The sequence below is a fragment of the Desmodus rotundus genome, chromosome 9 (assembly GCF_022682495.2).
Source record: "Desmodus rotundus isolate HL8 chromosome 9, HLdesRot8A.1, whole genome shotgun sequence".
NCBI classification, from domain to species: Eukaryota; Metazoa; Chordata; class Mammalia; order Chiroptera; family Phyllostomidae; genus Desmodus; species Desmodus rotundus.
In genome coordinates this window covers 68,153,845-68,167,152 of record NC_071395.1, presented here as the reverse complement: position 1 = coordinate 68,167,152, position 13,308 = coordinate 68,153,845, and the positions used below count along the sequence as shown (strand labels likewise).

At 38.3% G+C, this 13,308-nt stretch overlaps 1 protein-coding gene across 1 annotated transcript in view; it reads right to left on the bottom strand.

Moving 5' to 3' along the window:
- The window catches only part of ZNF18 (zinc finger protein 18), a 32,068-nt gene extending 22,251 nt beyond the window's left edge, over positions 1-9,817 (bottom strand). The window contains exons 1-2 of the mRNA XM_045198926.3: positions 9,785-9,817; positions 6,614-6,658 (exon numbers count right to left, since the gene is read on the bottom strand). The gene's annotated coding sequence lies outside the window, so the exon portion shown is untranslated. The remainder of the gene's footprint in view (positions 1-6,613; positions 6,659-9,784) is intronic.
- Positions 9,818-13,308: the final 3,491 nt, after the last annotated feature.

The window sequence follows — 13,308 nt, the reverse complement described above, 5'->3', positions numbered from 1 at the left end:
TCTATGCCATTATCCCCGGTTCTTGACCCACACGTCTTGCACCTTCTTGCCTTTGTTACCTCACTTGGCCTTCCCGAGGCGTTTGGTTTGCCCCGACCTCGCTCTGTCTTGCTTCTCCGACTCTTACCAACGCTGCATTTCCTGGGCACTCTGCTTCCATTTCTTCCTATCAGAGTTGGAGTGCAATGGTGCGCCAACCTCTATTTCCACCTTCATCTCTCCTCTGTCTGCTCCCTTCCCTCTTCACTCCCATCAGACACCCCCCCTTACACGTACCCATTCTACTAGGACGTCATTCTTGCCTCCTCCCTCCACTCTCCTGCCCTTTCCCACAGGATACGATTCCCGCCCCCTTCCCCCTGGCCCCCCGTACTTTTTAATCACCTCTTTCTCCATGCTCTACCTCTCTGCCTCCTTTGCAAATCGTTTCTAACCGAGGTAGCAGCCGCAGCCTTGTCACCAGTTTCTAAATTTCCAGACTTGGCCATTTCCAGGCCATCCTGCACTGAGCCACACAGTCATCAGTAGAGGCTGTATGCGCAAATCGAAGTTATGCATGTACTATTATAGGTATATCAATCTCCGGCAATTTGCAACTGGAGACCATTCATAAAAGGATTTACCAGTGGGGTGAAGTGCCCTGTCCCATGTTAGGAGGAATTGGGGATATCTCCTCTGGAGAAATAAAGCTTTGGGGATAGGGAGTAAGTATGGATTGTGATTTATTCACTTATCTGAAAAACTGGCCAGTAGATAAGAGATTCAACATGATCTCTAGATCCTAGGGACTGAACAAGACTCAGTGTGTGAAAACTTTTCAGCTTAGCCCAGGTAGAAGTTTCTAAAGTTCACAATGTTGCTTTATGAGTTCCTGAGCAGAGGGAGGGTAACTATTTATCAGGAAGATTTAAAGGGACCCCCCTGCAGTAGGTGTTACTTCCAACAACAGCAAAGTGCTTTGTTTCTAAAAAAGTAAACAGATGAGTTGGTTTGTGGGGGAAGATGCTGGGTTTTTATCCTCAATCTGTTAGCTTTCATCCAATCATCATCCAAGGAATATAACAGCAATTCAAAAGCGTTAATTGGGCCACAGACCCTTTTGTGAATTTGATGGAAGCTATAAATCTTTTTTGCAAGGAAGATACACATACACATCTACACACAAATTCAGGGAGCTCAAAAGGCCCGGAAGTCCATCCTTGGAGCCCATGAACCTCAGATTGAGAACTCTAACACTGGTAGATGTCTCTGAGTATGGAAGTGACTCTTGACAGTTTAATCATTTCTTCCCAAACAGCAACTTGAGATTAAGCATAAAACGTCTTATCTTTCTGAACAGATTGAACAACTAAAGAAGAAAGTTTAAAAGTTGGGAGACATCTACCTCAACTTAGGAAATAGTGAAAACGTGTCACTTATTTTCATTTATTTATTCACTCACTCATTCAATAAATATCAGATGCCTCCTCTGTGCCCAGTACTGTTCCAACAGCTGGGTATACAACAGTGAACAAAACAAACTCCCTGCCCTGATGACAGTTATATTTTTTGAGAAAGCTGGGCAATCAATCAATCAACCAATCGATACACAAGTAATAATAAATATGTTGGGTAAGGATAAGTGATGTGGAGAAAATTAAATGAAGGTAAGGGGGCACAGATAGTGTTAGAGATGAAGTATAATTTATGTAAGATGGTCAGGGAAGGGCAAACTGATAAAACAACCTTGAACCCAGACTTGAAGTAAAGGAGCAAAGCTTGTGGGTATCTGGGGGAGCTTTCCAGACAGAGGAAATAACGAAGGCCTAAGTCCTGAAACAATGAGTGAAAATAAAGAGAAGTATGAGAAGTGAGCCCGGGGACACACCAACATGTAGTGCCAGGGAGATAAGGAGGGCCCATCTAAGGAGAAAGATATGGAGGAGCTGTTAAGGTAGGAGGAACACAAAGAGAGAATGCTATCCTGGAAGCCAAGTGCATAAAATGTTCAAAGAAGGAGGAGAAGGGAGTAATCAACTTGATCAAATGCTAGTGATGAAACATATCATAAGGATGGAGAATCGGCCATTGGTTTTAGCAACAGAGGAAACATTAGTGACTTTGATGAGAGTAGCTGGAAGAAGAAAATATCTGAATGGAGCAAGTTCAATAGAGAATGGGAGGAGAAGAATCGAAGCAATAAATATAGATGAGCTATTCAAGAAGTTTTGCTGTAAAGGGGAATATCTAAACAAGACAAATTAGGGGCTATTACAGCATGTTTTTCATATTACTTGGAGTGATTCAATAGAGAGAAAAAAGTCATATTGCAGGAGAGGGAGGGAGCAACTACTGAAGACTATCCTTGAGCAGAGAAGACATTGATTTTTTAATAACAAGGCTATTGGGCACTCCTACAATCTAGGCCTTATGGGACACTTATAGAAAACATTGTCCTCCATGGCTGGGTGGCTCAACTGGTTGGAGCGTCATCCCATACACCAAAAGTTTGAGGGTTCAATACCTAGTCAAGGCACATACCTAGGTTGTGGGTTCAATCCCTGGTCTTTGGGCATGTACAATAGGCAGCCGATTGATGTTTCTCTCTCTCTCTCTCTCTCTCTCTTCCTTCTCTCACTCTCCCTTCTTTTTCCTCTAAAATCAATAAACATATCCTCAGATGAGGATTAAGAAAGAAAGAAGAAAGAAAGAAAGAAAGAAAGAAAGAAAGAAAGAAAGAAAGAAAGAAAGGAAGAAAGAAAGGAAGAAAGAAAGAAAGAAAACCCTTTCACCAATGAAGAGGAGCTTAAAGTAAAAATTTAAGAGCTACACCAAAACAAACCTTCAAAAGGGACAGTCACCAGTTTCCAAAAAATTGACAGAACTTGCACCCCAAGAATTGGAAATAATAGAGCAATCTGAAAAAGATTTTAACATTAGTTATCTGAACTATTCAAATAGGCAAAAGAAAAAGTATAAACCATAAAATGAAAGAATAACATTATGGGGGAGAGGAGAAAGGATGCAGGAGAAGGAAACAATAAAACTGTAGGGTCAAGTGTGTGTGTGTGTGTTACAAACTAAAAGATATTCACTTTTTAGAGAAGAAAAGGTCTAATCCTCATGATGGTCAAAACCAGCAAATATCCTTGTTTCCACTGTAGAGAAAAGGAGACTGAGATCCAGAAGAGGTAAGTACCTAACTCAAAGCCACAGCTACCTTCACTTGTAATTCTGAATTTGAACTCTGCTTTTTCTGACTCCAAATTCCACATTCTCACCTTTCCCTTCAACATAATGCCCCAGGAGAGAACAGGGCAGCCAGGAGAAGCAGCTGGAAGAGATCATGTATGTTTTGGAGAACTATTGTGCTAGGTCTACAGTGATAGGACATTGAAATTAATAGACAGTGAAGACAGATTGCATGAGATTGTGATGGGTCAGTCAGTTATTTCACCAAAAGTTCTTGAAACCTAGGAGTGGATATTAGAAAAGATAGGTTGAGTTGGGAAAGAGATTCAGATTGACTCAAGGGTAAGGAAACACCAGTATCAGTGGAGGATAGGATGAAAATGCTGACCACACAGACTGGGTGGGGAACAGAGACAGGAAAAGAAGCCAGTCCCAATACTCTCCCTTCTGCCATCAAGTTGTGGTTTGTATCCTATTGACTTCATTGGAGTAAACTGATGTAACTCATGGAATAAGAAATCTGCATTGTCTTCTATGGATTATTTTGAGAATAGAGAATTAAACAGAATGCTAACTCTGTTTTTCTGGTTAGAAGAAGTTCTAACACATCACTTGTTTTACAGTAGATGTCTGATGTGGATCCTGGCCAGCAGGATCCTGTGTTGTGACTGCAATACACAAATACACACGGACTGCAGAAATCCTGTGGAGAAAAAGGGACGGCATGGCCACTCTCTAAGTGAGAGAGAGGGCAAGAAGGCCAGAGAGAGCCCCTGAGAGAGAGAGCCAACCCCTGCCTGGACAGGCTTTTATTGCTTTTCTGGGCACATTACAGGGAGGATGGTCCTCATTTACTACACGCAGGTTCACTGTAGGTGGTTACCTTTTATAGACAACAAAGGACAGAATAGGACTGCTAATTACTTCTAAGAGAAGGATGTTACAGCTCAAAGGGGCAAAGTGGTTGAACTGGTCACACTCCATACTTGGGTGGTTTAGCACAGACTTTAGGAAGTTAAAGATACTCAGTAAACATTTGCTGCCTCAATTCAGGGTGAGGGAGTTTTAGCAAGAGCAAGTCTCATAGCAGCCTAGGTACAATGCAGGCCTGATTCCCCACGGGAGAACCTGTCTGTGGATGTGGGTCCTGCCCGCTGAACCTCGCTCCCCACTGGCTTTTCCAAGTGGGGGCTGGGCCACATTTCCCACTCATGGAACAGTTCCCTATAGATGTCCTGAAGGAGATCCTTAAGATTTTCAAAAGGTGGGGCTGGGAAATGATTGGCTACAGTGCCCACAGGTGGCACAGGAGATCACAACAGAAGGGACCCGGCTTGAAAAATCAGCGTCGTAAAGTTTATACCTTTAAACAAATCTGTGGATAAATATTAATGCTTCTATAATCAAACAAATTTCTTTTTTGAGGACATAAATTGTCTTTGGACAGGGGGCTTTTGATCGTAGGCTTCAGGATTTCAGTGACCATCTGCCCTCAATGCAGATGTTTGTAGGCATGAGCATTTTTCTGGAGAGGGGCTCCTCAAATGGATCTATGATTTTTTTTAAGTTTAAAAGTCATTGTATGCTTAGGCAGACTCCTTTAAACCTCTAAATCCATGGACCCGGAGAGATGACAGAGAAATTCAGCTCCACCAGTACTGAATACATATAATGGGCTGACTCGTCCCCTCATTTGTCATATGTTGAGCAGATGAGTCACAGTGCAGGTGATGTGAGGGGAGAAAAGAGGGACTGAGCAGTCGACAGTGCGATCCCACATTGTCATTTGCTTGCAACATATTGGGACGTATTAAAGTTGACAAGCGTTGGATTCAGTAGATGTATGGGTTATACTGCCTAATTTTAACTAAACTAACCCTAACTAAATGGGCACGTAGTTTCAAAGGTTTTCTGCAAGGTAATCTCAGTTTGAAGTTCATGAGAGTAATGCAGGCACAGATAAAAAACAAGAAAATGGCTGTACTACACTTGCAGTTGGAGCCCTTTTTCAAATAAAGTGGGAAGTAATGACAATGCCAACTGAACCAGATCTAACACAAACTATTCTCAAACGTTAAGAAGTCTACCAGACTCACAGATGGACAGCAGGATGACAGCCAGTCAGGGTGGGGAGGGAGGTTAGGGAGTGGAGGGGGACTGAGCAAAAAGGAAAAAGGACTCATGGGTATGGATAACAGTGTGGTGATTGCTGGGAGGGGAAGGGTATAAGGGGACTAAATAGTAATGGAAAAAATACAATAAAGATTTAAAGAAAAGGAAAAGATTCTGCCAAATGCTAACTAAAAAAAGTCTACTAGAAATGTGCATTTATATCTACTGTCGTTGTCATGAAGGTCACCTTAACTACACTTGTATAGATATGTATATTTATATATGGTATAAACATGTATATATACTGTACATAAATATATGTACATATACTTATCTATACTATATGTAAATATATATGTATATGTATATGTATATGTATTTATACTAGTACATAAGTATACATAAATATATGCTTATATTGATGTGAGAGTATATATAGAGAATTAAATATATGCAAATTATAAATTCATATAGATTATATGTATACACAGATGATATATATGTATATATCTCCAGAACACAAAGATAATTTTTCAGCATTGTTTAAGGTCATATAATACCCTAACAGGTACTCTATAAAATTCCATTATATGTAATAAAACATGTTTGGTAGCCTCTTTGGATCCTAATAAAGGGAAATCAATACACAAAATTGTTCCATATAAAAGGTTTTAATGCTTTTCATTTTAAGTCTCCAGGTTAAAATTCTTTTTAAAAAGCTTTTATTGTTGACACTATTACAGATGTCCCCGCCTCCCCTCTTTTGCCCTCTCCTCCCAACCCCTGCCTTCCCCCCGCCCGTCCTTCACTATACTGTTGTGTCTGTCCATGTGTCCATGCACTACACATACATGCATATATGTTCTTTGGCTAATTTCTTCCAGTACCCCCAACCCCTACCCCTCTGAGATCTGTCAGTCTGTTCCATGTATCCATGCCTCTGGTTTTATTTAAAATTATTAAAATTCCACATATCTTTTAATTAGTTTGCAAGAGCTTCTGACTTGCATCAGTGACTATTAGTAGCCACATTTCATTAAAAAATATTCCTTAATTAACAGATGGCATTGAAAAATGAGTATGTCCTGCCAATGATATACTTTTTTTGTTTGGAGGTATTGCAAATTTTCTTTTTCCACTTATAACAACCACTAAAACTAAGTGTCAAAAGTAAACTAAACTTAGAACCAGGACTGAAAAATCTCTGTATAATAGAGTGTTAAACCAAAATTTGCTCAAATAATGAGGAAAATTGAATCTCATTGTTAATTCTAGTTTTAGTGGGAACTTTAGTCCATACATATTTTAAAATATTATTTTTCATTCTTACCTCAGCTTTTCTTGACTTTTTTGCATACATTTTATAATACATAACCTGTAGGTAAAATAATACATGTATATTATTTATGAATACATACAAATACAAGTAATGGCTACCCAGTCTCCAAATATTTTAACTTCTAAAGAGTACTTGATTTAAAACATGTAGAGCCCAGTGCTCCAAATCAGTGCCTCTCAAACGTGGCTGCACATCAGTCTAACACAGAGGGTATGTTAAGCTCAGATTTCTTGCCTTCTCACCTAATCAGATTCGTGGAGTAGAGCCTAGAAATATGATTTTTTAAAACATTTTTAAAGTTATGTTTTGGGCAGTGATCTGAGAAGCATTAAATGCACAGTTATAAGTAATTGTCTATTAAATCAAACTTCAAGAGACAAACATGTCCTTAGTTGCCAAAAGTGACAACATAACACGGAGTAACTCGGTTGACCACAACTGGATGCCTTTGGGAGAAGCCAAAACAGAACAAGCTTCCAGTGCTGACTTTTAGTCTCAGCACAGCAATCCCTTCAGTATGATAGCTCCCCACCTCTTTGTGTCACAGTTCTCTCGTCAGCAAAATGAGAGGCATAATAACCACCTACTTCTTAGGATTGTTAAGAGAATTAAGTGAGACAGTATATGTAAAAAGCCTACAATGGTGTCTGGCAGGTAGTAAAATCTTGCTGTTACTGATATCATAATTTTTACTTACCATCCATTTTAGAATAAGAGATTTCTGGAAAGAGAATGGCAATAAAAATATATCTGAGCATTAACACTATTTTTACCATACCGTTTTTGCTACAATGTTTCAACATAATGTCTAGATATCTGAGAAGAAAAAACTGATTTGTAACTATTGGAAAGGTAATGTCTCAACTAAATGAATTTAGTTATGTAACATGACACATTCTGCACTAGTGTAATAAATATCAATTTTTTTCAAGATTAAAAGTAAACCCAAATGAAAATTGCTAATGTCATCTCATAGAGATACTGACCTACCACGAGTGCAGTTTTCTGTGACAGGACAATCTTTATTTTATTTTATTTCTATCACTTTAGAGTAAGCCTGTGCCTCTGAGCTTGATCTCTACCTAAGTAGATATCAAGATTCCAGCTTGATTCTGTCAGGAAGGGGGTTTGGTCTCCAGCCACAGAGCCTGAAATTCACAGAATGCTGGGATCTCACCTGGCCAAGACTCTCTCTATTATGTTGATCTCCCTTTTGAACTTAATTCATGACAGAAAAAGAGCTCCAGGCTTTAGGTGCTGATCTAGAAAGCTTCTGATTCTATAGGTGATTCTTGATCTCATTAACTGACCAGAGAGCCCCTTTAAAACTTGGGGAGTTCTAAGCCCTGGCCCGATAGTTCAGTTGGTTAGAGCATCTGGATACACCAGGCTTGCAGGTTTTATCTCAGGTCAGGGCACAAACAAGTATCAACCAATGTATCCATAAATAAGTGGAACAAATGTTTCTCTCTATGTTTCTCTCTATGTTTCTCTCTGTCTCTCTCTGTCTCTGTCTCTGTCTCTGTCTCTCCCTCTTCTCTCTCTCTAAAGTCAGTAAATAGAAATTTTAAAAAATACTTGGGGAGTTCTATTCAGGTAACAGTCTTAGAGGGATTCGGTAGAAGGCCTCATACTCCCCTAAACTTTCTACCACCCCAAATTCTCCCTCTTTGGTCCTCATCAATGCCTCATCTTGACCCCTTTTTTAACTGACCTCTACTCTTTGCATGGTCACTTGTTGCCACCTGTGGGCCTCCTTCACTTTAAGTTACTTAATCCCTTTCTGGGCTGATGACCCTGCCAACTTTGGATAGCCAGACCTTGTCCTTGTTAGGTCTGTGACATTTACCTCACCATAATGGCCTGGACTGCCAAGTATCCCAGCAGCCCTGAGCAGCGGGGAGTCCCATCTGTCCCTGTGGTCTGATGCTGGGGATGGCTGGGCTTCTGCCCATGTTGAGCTTCTGTCTGTACTGGGTGTTTCAGATTGAACTTTTCTCCCTCAGACAGAAGCTTCAGGACCATGTGGTGACTCCTGAAGTTCTCCCAGATCGTTAAGAGAAGCAAGTTTTTTCTTCCCCTGGGGATACAGCAAGACAAGTGACTCATCTGTCACAGCTAATTAGCACAAAGGGTCTGAACATTGGGAAACAGAGAGAAGAGGATTGAAATTAACCAGACACCAGAGTTTTAATTTTTTCCAGAACACAGCCGATCTATTATGTGATGCTAGGCAAGTAGAGAGAAAATAAAGTTAATCAGCAGCAGTAGTCTGTTTTAGAAAGCCTTACAGAAAGCCACTGCACAGAGATTTGGGTTGCCCATGGAGATGTGCAGAAGAAACAGCAAATGCCAAAGACACAACACATGAGCTCCATCTTGGAAGAAATTGGTTACCAAGAATTAAGAGTGGAATGCATTCATTAAAGCTCGCAGAATTCCAGCAAAGATCCCTTCTTCTCTCTGATACTGATGCAGACATCCCAAATCCAGAGTGGGAAACTGGTAGTATATATTTCGTTTGGTAAGCGCAACTTCAGACATTTTTACTGTGAATGGGAACACCGTTTAGGTGTATGCAATATCCTCTGACCCTCTTTTTAAATCAGCTTTCTTTACACATTTATAGCACTTTACTAGCTGGCCTCTGAAGGCATTTGAACGGGATTACTCAGTAATATTCTCTAGAAGGCAAAGGAAATGAGAGGTTAATGACGGAGTCTGACTTTCGGAGCCCATTAGAGCTGGCCAAGGGCTTTGCTGGGCAGAAGGCCTGAGGGGTTCAGGTGAAGAGGCAAGGCTATGGCAGACTGGGCAGAGCACTGACGTTGCCCTTGTCCCACAGTGTACTCACAGCTTGCTTATCCGTCTGTGGCCTCCACTAGGCACTAGGCATCGACACATTTCAATCCCCACAATCCCCATTATTGCGGGGAATTCTCAAGAAAGAAATACTAAGGAATTGGCCAAGGTCAATAGCCTAGGTGTATGGTAACTGTATTTCCAGAACCAAAATTCATATTTCACAGTCCAAAATTGAGAACACAGCATTTGAAATTGTAACTGCCCTGGAAAATTCATGACATAGGAGCACTAGAGCTGTACAGATCTTAGCCACTGCCCACTAGGGGGCGGGGAACATGTTTTCAGGGTTACACTCACTTTTAAATTGAGATTTGGACTTCTTCCGCAGTGAATGATCTTGGATTTCCTCCACATACCTGAAAAAACATATTGGGTTGGCCAAAAAGTCCATATGGTTTTTTTTCTGTAAAACAAAAGGCACATTTTTCATTTTCACCAATGACTTTATTGATTTGAATATTTTGAGTATGTCAGCCACCTCTTACAAGGTTTAACGTTGATTGTTCTCAATTAATGTCTTGATTTGATCACTGTCAACTTCAACTGGTCTACTCGACTGTGGAGCATCATCCAGTGAGAAATCTCCGACATGAAACGTCACAAACCCCTTCTGACACATTCAAAATTAGAGTGAAAGCTCTATAGTAGCACCTATTGAGAAGAGGATGGAAGAGACAGAGAGAAATGGGAGGACAACTTAACAGGACTTTATTATCAGGCTTAAGGAGAACCAATAAAGAATTTTAAATAAAGAAGTTTTATCAATGAATTTTACTGTATTAATCTAGTAATGAATGTTTATGGATTGAATTCTTATAGGATTTGTCATCTATGTATCTTGTAATTCTTTGCTATTGAAGTAGAATCTGAGCAGAAAATGGAAACTTGGTACATTTATTTTCTGGTTTAATAAAAAAATCTGTTTTTGTAAAACAAACTTTTCAAAAATAATTTAGTTTTCAGTCACTTTTAAATAAAACTTTAAAAGAATATAAGTATATGGTAATAAATATTTTGTCATTGTATAAGAATGCTCATTGCAAAACAAAAGGACAGCTATCATTCCTGATTTAGCTACATATTCACTTTTTTCATTAGGTATTACATTCACAATACTCAAATTCATAAGCTACCAAAGAGCATATAATGAATGGACTTTCTCCCAATCCTGTTGCCCAATCACCCAGTTTTGCTCCCTTGGGACAATCAATACTTTCAGTTTTGGAGGGTATTCTTCCAAATATATTTTAAACAAGCATGTGTATTTTAAATATCACATTTTGCCATGTATAATGCGCACCCACGTTTCTGGCCCAAACTTTCAGGAAAAAAATCTTCCATTTTAATTTTTAAATACAATTATTTATTTATTTATATTTAGATACTTGTTTTTTGTATTATAAAGGAATTTTAGCATTTATTTTTGAACATATCATAGTACAAGAAATTTTATGTAATAAAAAATTACAAAACACAAGAACGGATACAAGGTACAAGAAATTTTATGTGCCAGTAACAAATTCATGATATTTACTAATCACAGAAGGCCAAGAACTCTTCATCACTGTCAATATCAAAAGTATCATCTTCTTCAACTTCTACATTACCATTGTCTTCTGGAGAGTCACTTTCCTCATCTTAGTAAATTTCATCATTCTTAGTTCTATCCATAGCATTGCTGATGCTGCATTTTTTAAAATGATTTCACAACCACTTCCTCAATGACCCTGTTACATGATCTTAGGATCCAATCAGAAACCTGGGCAATGGATGCTTTCTTGATTCTCCCTGTAGGTGTTAAATCATTACCAGCTGACTGCATCCACCACGTCTGCTTTCTTCATTAGGGCCTTGAAGGACTTGTTTACTGACACATCAAGAGGTTGCAGTTGGCTGGTTATCCCACCAGGTATCACAGCAAGTTTGGGTTTCAAGTTGGCTGTGATTGCTTTTGCACTTTGTTGTAACATAGGCTTCGGAGTGATCAAACACAGGCAAAGCTGGTTTTTAAAGTACCTAGTACTACCCATGTATAATGTGCATCCTTATTTTTCCCTCAAAAATTTGGACAAAAAGTGCACATTATACACAGCAAAATATGGATACATTTTCCCTCTTTCATACAAATAGTAGTATACCAACCATGGTGTTCTCCAACTGGCTTTTTCTTTTTTTACTTAAAAATATATGTTGGCAATCATTCTATATCACTACCTAAAGTGCTCCCTTATTTTTATAGTTGCATAGTAGTGCTCCCTCTATACTTATTTAATCATTCTCCTACTAAAGGACATTTAGGTTGATTTGCTATTTTGCTGTAAAAATGCTACCAGCAATAACCTATACATGTATCATTTTGCAAACATGCAAGAATATCTGTAGGAATAAACTGTTAGAAGTATAATTATTTTAATCCAGTATGCCTGGATTAAAGGGCATATACATTTGTAATTTTGATAGCCATAGCTAAATTACTCTTCACTGAGTTGTACAAACATGTATTCCCACTAGCAATGTATAAGAATGCCAGTTTCCACCCTGGCCAGTATGGCTTAGTTGGTTAGAGCATTGTCCCTTAACCAAAAGGTTGAAGATCTGATTCCTGGTCAGGGAGTATACTTAGATTGTGGGTTTGATCTATGGGTCTGGGCACATTTGGGAGGCAACCAACAGATGTTTCTCTCTCACATCAAAGTTTCTCTCTCTTCCTTCCTCTCTAAAAGCAATGAAAAAAATGTCCTTGGGTGATTAAAAAACAAAAACAAAAACAAACAAACAAAAAAGAATGCCAGTTCCTCACACTCCTCAACATATTGTCTTATTAAAGTTTACTTGTTAGATTGTTGAAAAATGATATTTCAGTGTGGTTTAATTTGCATTTCTTTCATTTCAAATGAGGCTGAATGACTTTGCATTTTTAAATTGACACATTTCTTCTCTACAATCTGTTTATTTGATATCCTCGGCCCATTTTTCTATTAGTTTATTGGTCTTTTTCTTGTTGATTTGTAGGAAATCTTTATTAGTGAAATTACCCCTTTATCTGTGTTTGATTGAAACATAGTATTTCCAGCAAGTTGCATGTCTTTCAGTTTTGCTTATTGTGTGTGTGTGTGTGTGTGTGTGTGTGTTGCCAAGAAGAACTTCGTAAAGAGGTTTTTCTTTATCAACTTTGTGTCATCCTCAGAAAGACTGAGTTCATCTTATATTTTAATATTTTTTCTTTTACACTAAAAGAAATCTTTGATTCATTTGGAACTTATTCTGATTTAAAGTTGAAGGTACAAATTCAAATTTACTTATTTTTCCAAATTTACAGTCCTCAGGCTTCAAATCCTACTTTTAATTATACTATATTCTTAGTAGTATTTGATTCTATTTCTGGTCTTCTTCCTAATTAGGCCAGTTCGATGAAGTTAATTATTGTAGATTTAATATACGGCAGAGCTAGATTTCTTTACTTTCATTCTTTTTAAGTTTTTTGGTGGGGGCTATTTTGGTTTATTTTTCTATATAAACTTTATAATCATCCAATTTTATTGAAGCTATGAATATAAAATTTATTTTTTATAAAGTGTGACCAACACATAGAAAAAATAATTGTGTTATACAAAAAGTAAAAAGTAACTTCATTTATGCTTTATACCAATCATAAAGTATTTAATTTTATTCTCTAAATTAAAGAAGTGGATTGATAAAATTCTACTTAGTAAATATAATAAATTAATAAAATATACTTCAAATCCACATTAAGGTGAATTTGGATCAGTGGTTTTCAGTGGGGGGCAATCCTGCTCCCAAGAGACATTGGGTGATGTCTG